Below are 13713 nucleotides of genomic sequence, written 5' to 3'. Positions count from 1 at the left end.
TCTACTCTCAAGACGGAACACTCAAACCTGTCTCCCTCCTCCAAATCCTGGTGGCGTCTGGTCAAATCTGTTTCTGGCATTCGTTCCCCTTCCATCCCCTCCCTTACCTCAAACGGCTACACAGCTGACTCCGCACGTGAAAAAGCTGAATGCCTCAACTCTGTTCTCTATAAACTTAAGACAACATATGTGAAAGGGACAGTGGGATAATGAAATAATATTGGTATGAATTTTAGGGTAGAGTGGTATATAGATCAGGTAGATCTGTGTCGGTATCATGCTCCAACTGTCGTGAAGAAGAAGAACCATCTCAATGTACATAAGCAGGGACCTGTCTAGCCCGGATGTCGGATTAAGTGTATATTTGTAGTCATACAAGGATGGCCTTGTGATAAATAGAGTAGAGATTATGTTAATTCCCCTGTGCGTGAAACCTGTGACCTACCCTGTGTCCCGTATGGCAACGCACATAGACACTAGTTAGGAATCCATCCCCATCAGCTCACACACTAATTAAAAATTCCCCCCCACAATAAAATCCACTGGAAATGCAGGCAGGAAGCGCCCATGCATTGCGCCAACTTAGCAGACAAACATTGCTCAGTCAGGATGAGGCTCGTGATTGGTCAAGGTAGGGGCAAGAAGCTGGCCACTGATTGGTGGAAGGAAGACATGAGGCAGGACGAAGGTCGCCGATTGGCAGAGTAAGGAAGGACTGGTGATTGGCCAGGGGAGGGGCAAGAAGCTTCCCTCGGATTGGAGGACGTGAGGGGTGAGCAAGAAGTGACGCGCTGATTGGTGAAATGTGCTGGTGACGTCACGAGACGAGCGATAAAAGGACTGACTAGCCAGCATTTTGTTCTCGTTTTGGACTGCCTTCTTGCGCTGGACCCCTTCTCGCTTTGGACTCTCTTCCCTTCTTCTCCTGCTGCCCCTTACGCCTTCCTCCGCCATAGACTCTCTCTCCTTTGGTTCCGGACATCGCGAGCGATCGCGCGGGGACGCAAGGCTTGCCGCGGCAACATGCTCTGGCCTAGCAGTGCACGAGCAAGGGCGCGTCAAGGCCTGGTTCGCGCCAACGACTGATTGGCCTTCCTCCCGCTAACATCGGAGCCGCGTCCCGACTGCACTCGGGGCCTGACGATCCCTGACACACCTCAGCCGAGGGGAGATAAACCTGCACCACACACGCAAGACCCCCTTAATTTTATTATATATTCCCTTGTCGGTTTGTTACGTCTGGTGAAGGAGCGCTCATTAGGGGGTTTTAGTAACCGTCATTGTTCTCGGGTTCCGGAAATAAAGCCGTGTTTATTTTTGTACATAAAATCTGGTTCGTTTGAGTTACTTTTCGAAGGGTGAAGACATCATCAAGGCCGTCCAGGTAAGTCGGTATTCTTCTTCCTCCTCGCGTATCATCCGCCATCAATTGAACTGAACGCCTTCATTAACGCTCGTTTCCATCCGTGGCTTACTCTCGGTCTTAACTGAGAGCAGTCACATGACAATATGAAGGAGGCACTATGTCTGGATTGGAGAGATAGAAAAAATGTCGTTCAACCTCAGACAAGAACATCGAGCACAATGCTCAAAGCCAATTGTGCCGGCAAAAAGATAAACAACCACTGGCCCAGTGGATCATTTGTATGGAGTGACCGAGAAGTAAGACATCATGAATCAAGGATTGTCCAGGGTTCAGACAACACCCCTCCACTCTTTGACGTCTTGCATCCTCACACAGTTCCCTTTTGATTATTTGATGCAAGACATCACCTTGAGTAGATAGGGTGGCTTATACCCCATATTTCCCTCACCCCACACCTGCACATCTATATCCTATACCATTGTGTTGGGAAAACTCCTACACTACATGACCAAAAGTATGTGGATACCCATTCTAATTAGTGCATTCAGCTGTGTCAGCCACACCTATTGCTGACAGGTGTATATATAATCAAGCACACAGTCATAAAATCTCCATAGACAAACATTGGCAGAAGAATGGGCCGTACTGAAGAGCTCAGTGACTTTCAACGTGGCACCGTCATAGGATGCCACCTTTCCAACAAGTCAGTTCGTCAAATTTCTGCCCTGCTCGAGCTGCCCCAGTCAACTGTAAGTGCTGTTATTGTGAAGTAGAAACGTATTGGAGCAACAACAGCTCAGCCGTGAAGTGGTAGGCCACACAAGCTCACAGAACGGGACTGCCGGGTGCTGAAGCGCGTAAAAATCGTCTCTCCTCGGATGCAACTCACTTCCGAGTTCCAAACTGCCTCTGGAAGCAATGTCAGCACAACAACTGTTCGTCGGGATCTTCATCAAATGGGTTTCCATGGCCGAGCAGCCGCACACAAGCCGAAGATCACCATGCGCAATGCCAAGCGTCGGCTGGAGTGGTGTAAAGCTTGCCACCATTGGACTCTGGAGCAGTGGAAATGCGTTCTCTGGAGTGATGAATCACGCTTCACCATCTGGCAGTTCGACGGACGAATCTGGGTTGGCGGATGCCAGGAGAATGCTACCTGCCCGAATGCATTGTGCCAACTGTAAAGTTTGGTGGAGGAGGAATAATGGTCTGGGGCTGTTTTTCATGGTTCGTGCTGGGCCCCTTAGTTCCAGTGAAGGGAAACCTGAAGGGAAAGCATACAATGACATTCTAGACGATTGTGCTTCCAACTTTGTGGCAACAGTTTGGGGAAGGCCCTTTCCTGTTTCAGCATGACAATGCCCTCATGCACAAAGCGAGGTTCATCCAGAAATGGTTTGTCGATATCGGTGTGAAAGAACTTGACTGGCCTGCAGAAAGCCCTGACCTCAACCCCATCTAACACCTTTGGGATGAATTGGAACACCGACTGCGAGCCACGTCTAATTGCCCAATCTCTCTAATTAAACATTTTCAACACGACCCAGAGTGGACATCGAGTCGGTTCCATATCAATAGGTACTGGAAGAGGTGCAGTCCTTGTAAGTCTTTGGACTTACTCTTCACTGTAACCCCTTTGCCGGGAGGGTCATATCACAAAGCCATTGTGTGAGTGCTCGATATTACTTTGTTTTTTTTTCTCGGGACAACCATTACTCAAACAAAGATGTAGAGATGGTTTCACATGATCATTTATTCTGATCATCCCCACCTTGTTTCCATACTTTTTGGAGCAACATCTCTATATCCCTTTACATTCCATAAATGTTGTTATCTTCGCCACCAAAGGTGGATGGGGGTTATGTTTTCACCCCTGTCTGTTTGTTTGTTTGTGGGCAAAATATCTTTGTGGACGTTGAACAAAAGTTGTGGATGGATTCGGACGAAATTTGGCAGAGATGTAGCATATGTCACAAGGACGAAATAATTAGATTTTGGTGAAGATTCGGATTCGGCCACAAGAAGTTTTAAGTGATTCCTTCACCATTAGGAGATGGGGCCAAAAACTATACATTGCAGGATATCTCAAAACGTTATGCATGGATCTGGACGAAACTTGGTGGACAGGTTGTGTGTGTGACAAGGCAGAATCGATTCGATTTGGGTGAAGATCTGGATATGGATTCGGATATGAGAATTATTTAATTTCTTAAGTGATTCATCAACATTGGGAGATCGGGCCAAAAACTATACATTGCAGGATATCTCAAAAAGTTATGCATGGATCTGGACGAAACTTGGTGGACAGGTTGTGTGTGCGACAAGGAAGAATCGATTCGATTTTGGTGAAGATCTGAATATGGATTCCGATATGAGAATTATTTAATTTTTGACGAAATTTTGATTCTTCACCATTGAGTGATATGGCCAACCAGGTGGAGGTATGCTCTCTACTGAGTGCCGTTCTAGTTATTACTTATTTCTTATTGAGCGACAAGGGAGTTGAAAGCATGATTGGGCAAGATAAATACGAGTATAAGAAGAATGTCTCCCTATGGTGCATTAGCTATCCATAACCGAATGGTTTCTCTCATTTACACAATTATCACATATAATAAAGTTATTTTTCGATTTATCCAAGTATTGTGGTGAAGGTATATCTTCGGTATTATCGCTGGCAATACTGAACGAGTTTGACTCGCTCCGAAGAACGTTCTCGGAGGAACATTTGACTGGGACGAAGCTTTAGAATCCTCACTTTTACTCGTATAAACTCAATGTGAAAAATAGCAAAATTGGATTCAAGCCCAGAACCAACATAAACCTCCTTTTCACATGTTGACTTTCATCACAAGGCCAGATGTATTTTCATTAGTGGGACATCTAAAATATACAGGTGAAATATATAGAAGACTAAAACATATATGATGTGTTCTGAGAATACTCTTTGTTGCAATGGCAAATTTATTTTTCCCCGATTTAACATTTAAGCCAATAGAGAAATGACCTTTGTCCATGAAACCATTTTAACGAGAAGCTGGCTGGCACAGGGGGAGAGGAAGATGTGGGGAGGACGAGAAGGAAGTCTACGTTTGTGAGAATCTATGTTCGTTTGGTCTATGTTAAGGCCTTTCACTCACTCACAGCAAGCAAGTTTGTCGTCTTTCTGTCTTCTACCGACTCCTATCCGGCTTAGCTCCCCCTGCTCTGTCCTCCAAATATTCCTGCAAGATGCACAAGGTCTGCCAGCAACCCTCTTCTGGTGAAACTGCCAAAATCAAGACTCTCTGCTCAGCTTCACTCTTTCATTCCTCTTTTCTGCTGCCTCTGGAACAAACTTCCTCAATCTCTTCAATCCCACTGCTCTCTCCAGGTCTTTGAAATAGCTGCTCACCACCATCTCTTATCTTTCCCCATTAGGGTGGCCCAAACAAAAATGAAAGTTGAAAATATCTTTCTCTACAAGGCTCCAAGTGTTCCATATCAAGATGTAAGAACTCATGCCAAAAATTGGACAGATCGTACAATATTTAGAGGTCGCGACCAGTCCCTATATTTTAAGGGTTTGTCGTCCGTCAGCCAGAGGGATGGAGGTTTTGTCAAGAATGACTTTCTTCATCTTGTCCGTTCATGGAGAGTAGACCGAATATTTTCATAGACCGACTCGTGATAAGGGGTGTTGCAAAACATTTTACCTTTTTTCCCCCCCGAGGCATGCTTCCTTTGATGCACGTTAAAATAGCCGAGAATAGAATAACGCATATGCAACACGTTGTTCAGTGCGCGAAAAAACCATCACAGCAACGACAAGCGAAGAAAAAGTGATGACGTGGACGCAAGGTACGCATACGGCACGTACGCACGCACACGTCATGTCCGAATGCGTGCACAACCGTAACGGGTTCTCGTGGGGGAAAAAAGGTTAAATGTTTTGCAACACCCCTTATACGACGCCAATGAAGCACGATGATCGAACACAGTTCCGTCCAAACGTCTTAAGAGTTTTTGGTTTGAAGGACCTAATAGATTTTCTACCATAGCTGCTTTGGTGATCCTGTCGACGCGATCGAGGCGCGAGGTGCTCAGAGAAGTACCACAAATGGCGATAGAAAGCCTTAACAGCCACCTACCTGATAACACGGTTAGGATAGTCATGAAGGAGAACAATTTGGTTTAAGTCGTTGAGGGGGGCTCTCTCTGGGAGAGGAGCCTCGTGCCAGTAGCGAGCGTAAATAAGAGAAACGAATAGGCAAATCTGTGTGATGGCAGCAGTCTCATGAGCAGTCAGATTAAACTGGCTCTTCAAAAAGAAGATCTTCAGCGAGTATATTTCCTGAGCCATCCACCGCGCATTGTGCATAGCTCCTGGTGCACGAAAGAACGGTCCTCCGTCGAAGGATCCTCCTAGGAATATATGACAGCGCTGAAGCAACTCTCCATAGTTATCCCGTGGGAGCTGGCTCTTGACTGCCTCAGAGTAAAATGACACCATTTCTTGTCGTAGGCCATCCGGCATGCCAACAAAGAGCTCGTCTCCAGCAGAACGGAAATCAACTTTATTAATACCAGGCCAGGCCTTCTGGAAGCGTTTGAAGATTGCCACTTCAGGCCCACTGGTTGGTGTCAGGGTCACAGAAAATAGGGCCGACAACATGACCTCGAACACGTGATGAAGGCACGCGATCCAGATGATCTCCTTGTCCAGAGCCTTCTCAATTAGGGTGCACGCGCCTCTAGCCAATCCAGTATTGGCCGCAGTCGTATCGAAGACTAGTCCCTGGATCATGGGTTTGAGATTCCATTCCCCAGCGTTTGAATGCATGCATTGCTCTGCTCCTTTTCCGTGCTGCGTCCGATCTTAGGGACGGCAAGGAGTTGCTCTGTTTCACCACCAGCGACCAAGATGGCGACGCGATCCAAAATATTTTTATTGCCAGCAATATATGGAAGCAGTTTACCGTCCCAGTGAAGAAGCAGTGGGCTGTCAGGCGAGAAATCAGTCTGTTGAGCAGTTGCTACCGCCTCACGAGTGGTGACCCGCGCTGGTTGAATGGTGTTCCGGGATAGCGACACAGACTCCAGGTCATGACCGAGTGCTTGCATGACGGCTCCTACGACGAACATGGCAGCGCGGTTAAGGAGTTTCACTCGGTCGAGAGCAGCGGCTACTTCTTTAGTCACAACGGCCTGCTTCAATTTCTTATGCTTTGGCTGAGCTTGACTGGATGTTGATTGGAAATCATCTTCGGATTCCATCGATGAGGAGGAGCTACAGATGTCAGCAATGGCGGAACGAGACGGAAAAACCCTATTCACCTCTTGGATGCTCAACATGCTTTTTTCCTTTCGAGCACTGGCCTCATTACTCCTGAGGCGTTTCAGTGTTTCCTTGTTTGTTTTTTTTTTTTTTTTTTTTTTTGTATACTGAATCGAGGCTCGTGAAAGAGCTGACAACCGCGAGAGAAAGACAGCACAGGGGGACCACGAGGGAAAGACAGCACAGGGGGACCGCGAGGGAAAGACAGCACAGGGGGACCACGAGGGAAAGACAGCACAGGGGGACCGCGAGGGAAAGACAGCACAGGGGGACCGTGAGGGAAAGACAGCACAGGGGGACTGCGAGGGAAAGCCAGCACAGGGGGACCACGATGGAAAGACAGCACAGGGGGACCGCAAGGGAAAGACAGCACAGGGGGAACGCGAGGGAAAGACAGCACAGGGGGACCGTGAGGGAAAGACAGCACAGGGGGACCGTGAGGGAAAGACAGTACAGGGGGACCACGAGGGAAAGACAGCACAGGGGGACCACGAGGGAAAGACAGTACAGGGGGACCGCGAGGGAAAGACAGTACAGGGGGACCGCGAGGGAAAGCCAGCACAGGGGGACCACGAGGGAAAGACAGCACAGGGGGACCATGAGGGAAAGACAGCACAGGGGGACCGCGAGGGAAAGACAGCACAGGGGGACCACGAGGGAAAGACAGCACAGGGGGACCACGAGGGAAAGACAGTACAGGGGGACCGCGATGGAAAGACAGTACAGGGGGACCGCGAGGGAAAGACAGTACAGGGCGAGGGAAAGTACAGGGGGAGGGAAAGACAGTACAGGGGGACCGCGAGGGAAAGACAGTACAGGGGGACTGCGAGGGAAAGACAGCACAGGGGGACCGCGAGGGAAAGACAGCACAGGGGGACCGCGAGGGAAAGACAGCACAGGGGGACCGCAAGGGAAAGACAGCACAGGGGGACCGCGAGGGAAAGACAGCACAGGGGGACCACGAGAGAAAGACAGCACAGGGGGACCACGAGAGAAAGACAGCACAGGGGGACCACGAGGGAAAGACAGCACAGGGGGACCACGAGGGAAAGACAGTACAGGGGGACCGCGAGGGAAAGACAGTACAGGGGGACCACGAGGGAAAGAGGATCTGTCAATCCCAGACATACTCGAGCTCGCCGGATCCTGCTGTTGCATCCGCAAGAATCGCTTGTCTTTTTCGTCCGTCATAATACTGAGGGCATCTTTTCGTGAGATGTCAAATAGTTTGGTGAGATTCTCTTTGAATTTTCTTTCTATTTTTCGGCACCCGTCTTTCGGTTTCAATCTGCTTTTCTTCAACCCACAATATTCTTCATAAAGCTTCCGAAGCTTGCGCACGCCGGAGTCTACCCGTTGGGTCGGAATTCGGGCCTTGTCCCAAATTACCAGCGCTCTGTCTATGGTGGCCTTAGTACTGTCACCAATTGTAGATCCCGTCTGGTGGTGAAACATGAAATTCTTGAGAATAGCCTCGTTTGTTGGCAAGCCAGATCCCAAGATGTCCGGATTCAGCTTACCCAGGAGCCAAACATTCAGACTGCTCCTTGTCGTTGTCATGATATTGGTCTGTGGAATGAAATTAGAGTTAAAGAACTTGTACATATCTTTTATGTAAAATATAAAATCAATGATTTTAATATACTTTATAAATAAAAAAATAATTGCTTCAAGTTGCTTATAAAGGTATGTGTAGTGAATAGATGACAGAAAATTCCACCACTGGTGGAAAGTTTAACTTGCCTTATCACTGCCCAGACAGCTGGAGTACACAGCCCAGACAGCTGGAGCGCAACAGAGAAACGTCTACACCTGCCGAGACCTGGCGGCCAACTGAGCTAGTGGAAAAGCACGTAACTATCATATAGCGATTCTTTGGAAATAGGTTTGATGTCTACAGTGGCGTTTCGCGGCAAATATTTATTGTAGAACACAATAATGACGCAAAATTAGTGAAATTACGGAATTTAGAGATCTTTACTTTGAGGTCGCAACCTTTAAATATTGGCCGATATTCCGGGTTTTTTGCATGTAGGCTTCGTTTGTGATATCGAACAGTAAGAGCCTTGTGGAGAATAGGAATTCAAACATTTTTTTTTTCAGTTCATTTTTGGGCCACCCTATTTCCCATCCAAAACCTAGATCTTTTCTACCTCCGTTAATACACCCCAAATCCACCTCTTTTAAATTCAGTTTTCTTTCCTGAAAGTCCTTGTAATGTTCATCTTGTTTATCCCATGTACCCCATCCCAGCCCTATCCCTTCAACAGATCTCCCGCTGTCCCTGTTCGCTACTGTTGTTGTGCTTCCCTCTCTCTCCCCCTCTTGTCTCCGCTCCCTTTATTATATGTTATATTGTTAACTCTTACACAAGCCTCAACTTACAATACAAAAAAAATCATCTGTTTTTATTAACATGGTCAAATAGTTATCCCCGATTTAACATTAAAGTCAACGGGAAATGGGAGCATCTCAGAACCAACATTTTCTTACCATTGATGTATCACTGCCTGAGAGGTTACTCCACTCACTCAAAGGCCTTTCTAAGTTTGAACAAATGTTGCCAAGAAATGCAGAACCTCCAACCTTTGAGATATATGGGCACTTTATCCAAGTCTCGTCTAAAAAGGGAAATGAGGCAGAAAACTGCATTTATGGACACCTTATCAAAAACATGAAAATAAGAGGTATGCAAAGCATTTCAAACATCTTCAACCCAGTGTTACATCCTAAAATGTTGATCCCATTTTGGTGTAGCAGAAGTCAAGTACATCAGTAATCATTACTCATAAGTTTCGAGGTTTCATAAACAGTGTCACACAGCAGGAATTTCCACAGTTCAACCCGATGATAGTTCTGTTTAAACAGAAATGCACTGTCCATCTGAAAGTTGTGCAGCCTTCCTCTACTTGACCACAAACAACACTTTCCACAGTTGGTAACACTGAATAAAATTGTAATAACTCACCGTTTGTCCACTGTAGATGCTGTGTGGGGTTTTCACAAGCTGAACTTGATAAAGACTCGAACAAGGACTGAACCTCTGGCATAGTATTTCCAGTCTTGATGAAAAATAATTAAGTTGTGGAAAAAAGAAACTCATTTGGCATTTATCAACCGGTTGGCGAGAAAAACAATTCCCTTGGAAAATATTCCTACTCATGACCATCCATCTTTTTTCTTCGTCTCCACTCACGGGCTCAACCTTGTCTCATCCGACACTGGCATCCACCACGCTTACTTTCATCCTCTCGATGTGGTCTTTTGTTGGCCGGCGGAGATTAGCTAGCTAAATACGCTCTTCCTCTCGGGATGGGTCTGCCCCATTTTTTTCAACTTGTAATGGAGTACTTCCTTTGGAATTTCATTGGCGAGCCGTAGTCTGAATTCAACCTTTCATGCACATCCTGATTTCTCGCCACAGTTGCGAATTCATGGCCTTCGGTTCCTTGAAAAGAGTGTGGTTCCAGCTCCTGCTGAGGGGCTGACACCTCTTCTGATCGTCCATCAGTTCTTCACACATTCGTCATAGTCTGCTGACGACATCATTTATTTGAAAGTCTGGACTGTGGGAAAGTCAAACAATAAATTGTATATCTCCCAATGTTGTTTTTATGCCTTCGCCGACAAAGTCGCCAGAGGCATTATGTTTTTGGGTTGTCCGTCCATCCGTCCGTACGGGCTAAACCTCGTTTTTCTCAGCAACCAAATGTCCGATTGAGATGAAACTTTCAGGGTAGGAGTGACACCCATGCAGAATGTTTTTATGATCATTGTTACATAATATATGTCATGTGGTATGGCAGCCATCTTGGATTAAAAGCAAATAATTAAAAAATTATTTCTCGGAAACCGCTGAATGGAAAAATTGGAAACTTGGCACAGTCAAATACTTCCAATGGGTGAAGTGAAGTATACACAAGTCGAGGCTCGTGAAAGAGCTAACATCAATCACACAAAAAAAAAACGGACACACAAAACATACAATAAAGGGAGCGGGAGACAAGATGGGGAGAGAGAGGGAAGCACACAAGTATAACAGCAGAGAACAGGGACAACGGAAGATCCATGGGAGGAAGAGGGCTTGGGGGGAGGAGGCATGGGAAGGTGGGGGGGTGGGTGTGAAAGGTATAAAACACATGGACACTGCTAGAACTTCCAGGAAAGAAAGAAGTTGGGATTTCCAAAAAAAAAAGTGGATCTGGGGTGAATTAACGGGGGTAGAAGAGATCAAGGTTTTGGATGGGGGAAGAAGTGAAGTGGTATACCAGCCAAAAGTGTTTTAATCGAATTCCTTATCCTAAAAATCTGAAATTACATGCACATGATCTATGACCCATTTGTAGTGAAACAGTAAATTTATGACATCATAGGTCACATGGTTTGGCAGCCATATTGGATTGAAGGAAAATGTTAAATAATTATATCTGAAACCACTCACCCTATCGATGCAAAATTTAACAAATAACATCTAACAGCACGGTTGCATATAGTTTGAAAATGATGACGTCATATGTCACGTGGTCTGGCAGCCATCTTGGATAGAAAAACGAACCTTATCCGATCAACACGAAACTTCACAAACGTCACAAAATGCCGCTACTGGTGTAGAACTTTTTCTAATGACAACTATGATGTCATGTCACATGGTACTGGCACCATTTGGAAAAACCGAAAACATTTGGACCTCTACATCTCCAAAACCGCTCCGTGGAAAACATGTAAAGTACCAATGACGTCATCATTAACAACACATTCCCCATGCAGAGTTCTTTACAATGAGCCACGTTCCGTGGCTTTACAATGAGCCACTTCACCACCCGTGGTTAGCTCACCTGGAATAATACATGGCTCAATGTAAAGAACTCCGCATGGGGAATGTGCTGTTAATGATGACGTCATTAGGGCCTTCATTATGACATCATAATTCGACAAGTACAACGCTTAGTCCGATCAGTATGGAATTTATTGAGCGTGATGTACATAACAATTACATTGGGGAATGTAAATTTTTGACGTCATCGGTCACGTGGTCTGGCAGCCATACCAAAGAAAAAATACCTTCAAAAAACAGACCAAATCGACAGCGCGGATTAAGTATTCTTTGAGAATACCATCTAGTTCAATTATGTTTATGCATCCTCTCTCTCTACTTGAAATTGTCCGTAAATACTTGAAACTTCTTATCCGAAACCGCTGAAGGGAATGCGACGAAATTCGGCACCAATTACAGTCACGTGAAAAAGTAAGTACACCCCATGTAAAGTTTTGACCTTTTCAACATATTTCAACGTACAGATATTTGATCTTAATTTCACCAATATTGATAGATAAAGGTGATATAATAGAACAAATATCATGAAACATTTACATTTTGTAGTACATTGTTTAATTTAAATAAACATAGATGCAAATTTCGCATGTGGAAAAAGTAAGTACACCCCTACATTTATCACTACTTCAAACACCTAAAATTAGAATCAGGTGCACCAGCTCAGGTGCAAATGATTAGAACATCATCAGAGAGGATCTTGGAGGAACCTGTCTTATTTAAACCTCAGACATTTAGTTTGGTTTGCTCTTTGTTGTTGAAGTGTGCAGCGTCACCATGCCTAGATCAAAAGAGCTCTCTGAGGCCTTCATAAAGAAGGTTATAGATGCCTTCGAGTCTGGGAAGGGATTTAAAAAGATCTCTAAACAATTTGAAATCAATCATTCGACTGTCCGGAAGATCATCTACAAGTGGAGAAGATTCCAAACAACTGCCAACTTGTTCAAGCCAGGCCGCTCCAGCAAGTTCAATCCCGAGAGCAGACCGCAAGATGCTGAAAGAAGTCTCTAAGAACCCCAGAATGTCATCACGGGACCTACAGGTAGCTCTTGCCACTGTTGATGACAAAGTGCACGAGTCTACCATTAGAAAGAGGCTGCACAAATTTGATCTACATGGGAGGTGTGCCAGGTGGAAACCTTTGCTGTCCAGAAAGAACATCAGGGCAAGACTAAAGTTTGCCAATGAACACCTTGGCAAAGACCAGCACTTCTGGAACAATGTGCTCTGGACAGATGAGTCAAAGGTAGAGCTATTTGGCCACAGTACCAGAAGACATGTTTGGTGAAAACTAAAGACAGCATTTGACCATAAGAACCTGATACCAACTGTAAAGCATGGTGGTGGAAATATTATGGTTTGGGGCAGCTTTGCTGCATCAGGGCCTGGGCAGCTCACCATCATAGAATCCACTATTAATTCTTCATTGTACCAGAGGGTGCTTGAGGATAATGTGAGACCATCTGTCGGAAAGTTGAAGCTCAACCGAAGGTGGACCTTGCAACATGACAATGACCCTAAACGTACCAGTAAATCCACCAAGGAATGGCTGAAAAGAAATAAATGGAGGGTTCTGGAATGGCCAAGTCAAAGCCCGGATCTAAATCCCATCGAGATGTTGTGGGGGGATTTGAAACGAGCTGTGCATGTAAGAAACCCCTCAAACATCGCACAGCTGAAAGAATTCTGCATGGAGGAGTGGGCAAAAATTTCTCCTAGTCAATGTCAGAGACTGGTAGACAGTTATAAGAAACGCCTACTTGAGGTTGTTTCTGCCAAAGGGGGCAATACCACCTATTAGAGCCAAGGGTGTACTTACTTTTTCCACATGTGAAATTTGCATTTATGTTTATTTAAATTATACAATGGACTACAAAATGTAAATGTTTCATGATATTTGTGATATTATATCACCTTTATCTATCAATATTGTTGAAATGAAGATCAAATAGCTGTATGTTGAAATCTATCTATAATTCCAGCAATCTCTGTGTGTGTGTGTGTGTGTCTGTCTGTGTGTTTGTTTGTCTGTGACCGCTGTTTCTCGACAACCACGGGTCCGATATACTTGAAACTTGCCAGGTATATTGCTGGGGACCCGAGGATGTGCCTTTTCAAGGTTTCATATTAATCGGACAATTACTTACCGAGCGATGTCCAAAAAACGATTCAACCAATCAGAGAGCAGCGAACTAGCGC

The sequence above is a fragment of the Myxine glutinosa genome, chromosome 5 (genome assembly GCF_964187855.1).
Source record: "Myxine glutinosa chromosome 5, kmMyxGlut1.1, whole genome shotgun sequence".
Lineage (NCBI taxonomy): Eukaryota > Metazoa > Chordata > Myxini > Myxiniformes > Myxinidae > Myxine > Myxine glutinosa.
The sequence above is the reverse complement of the archived record's forward strand: the minus strand, read 5'-3'. Positions refer to the sequence as shown.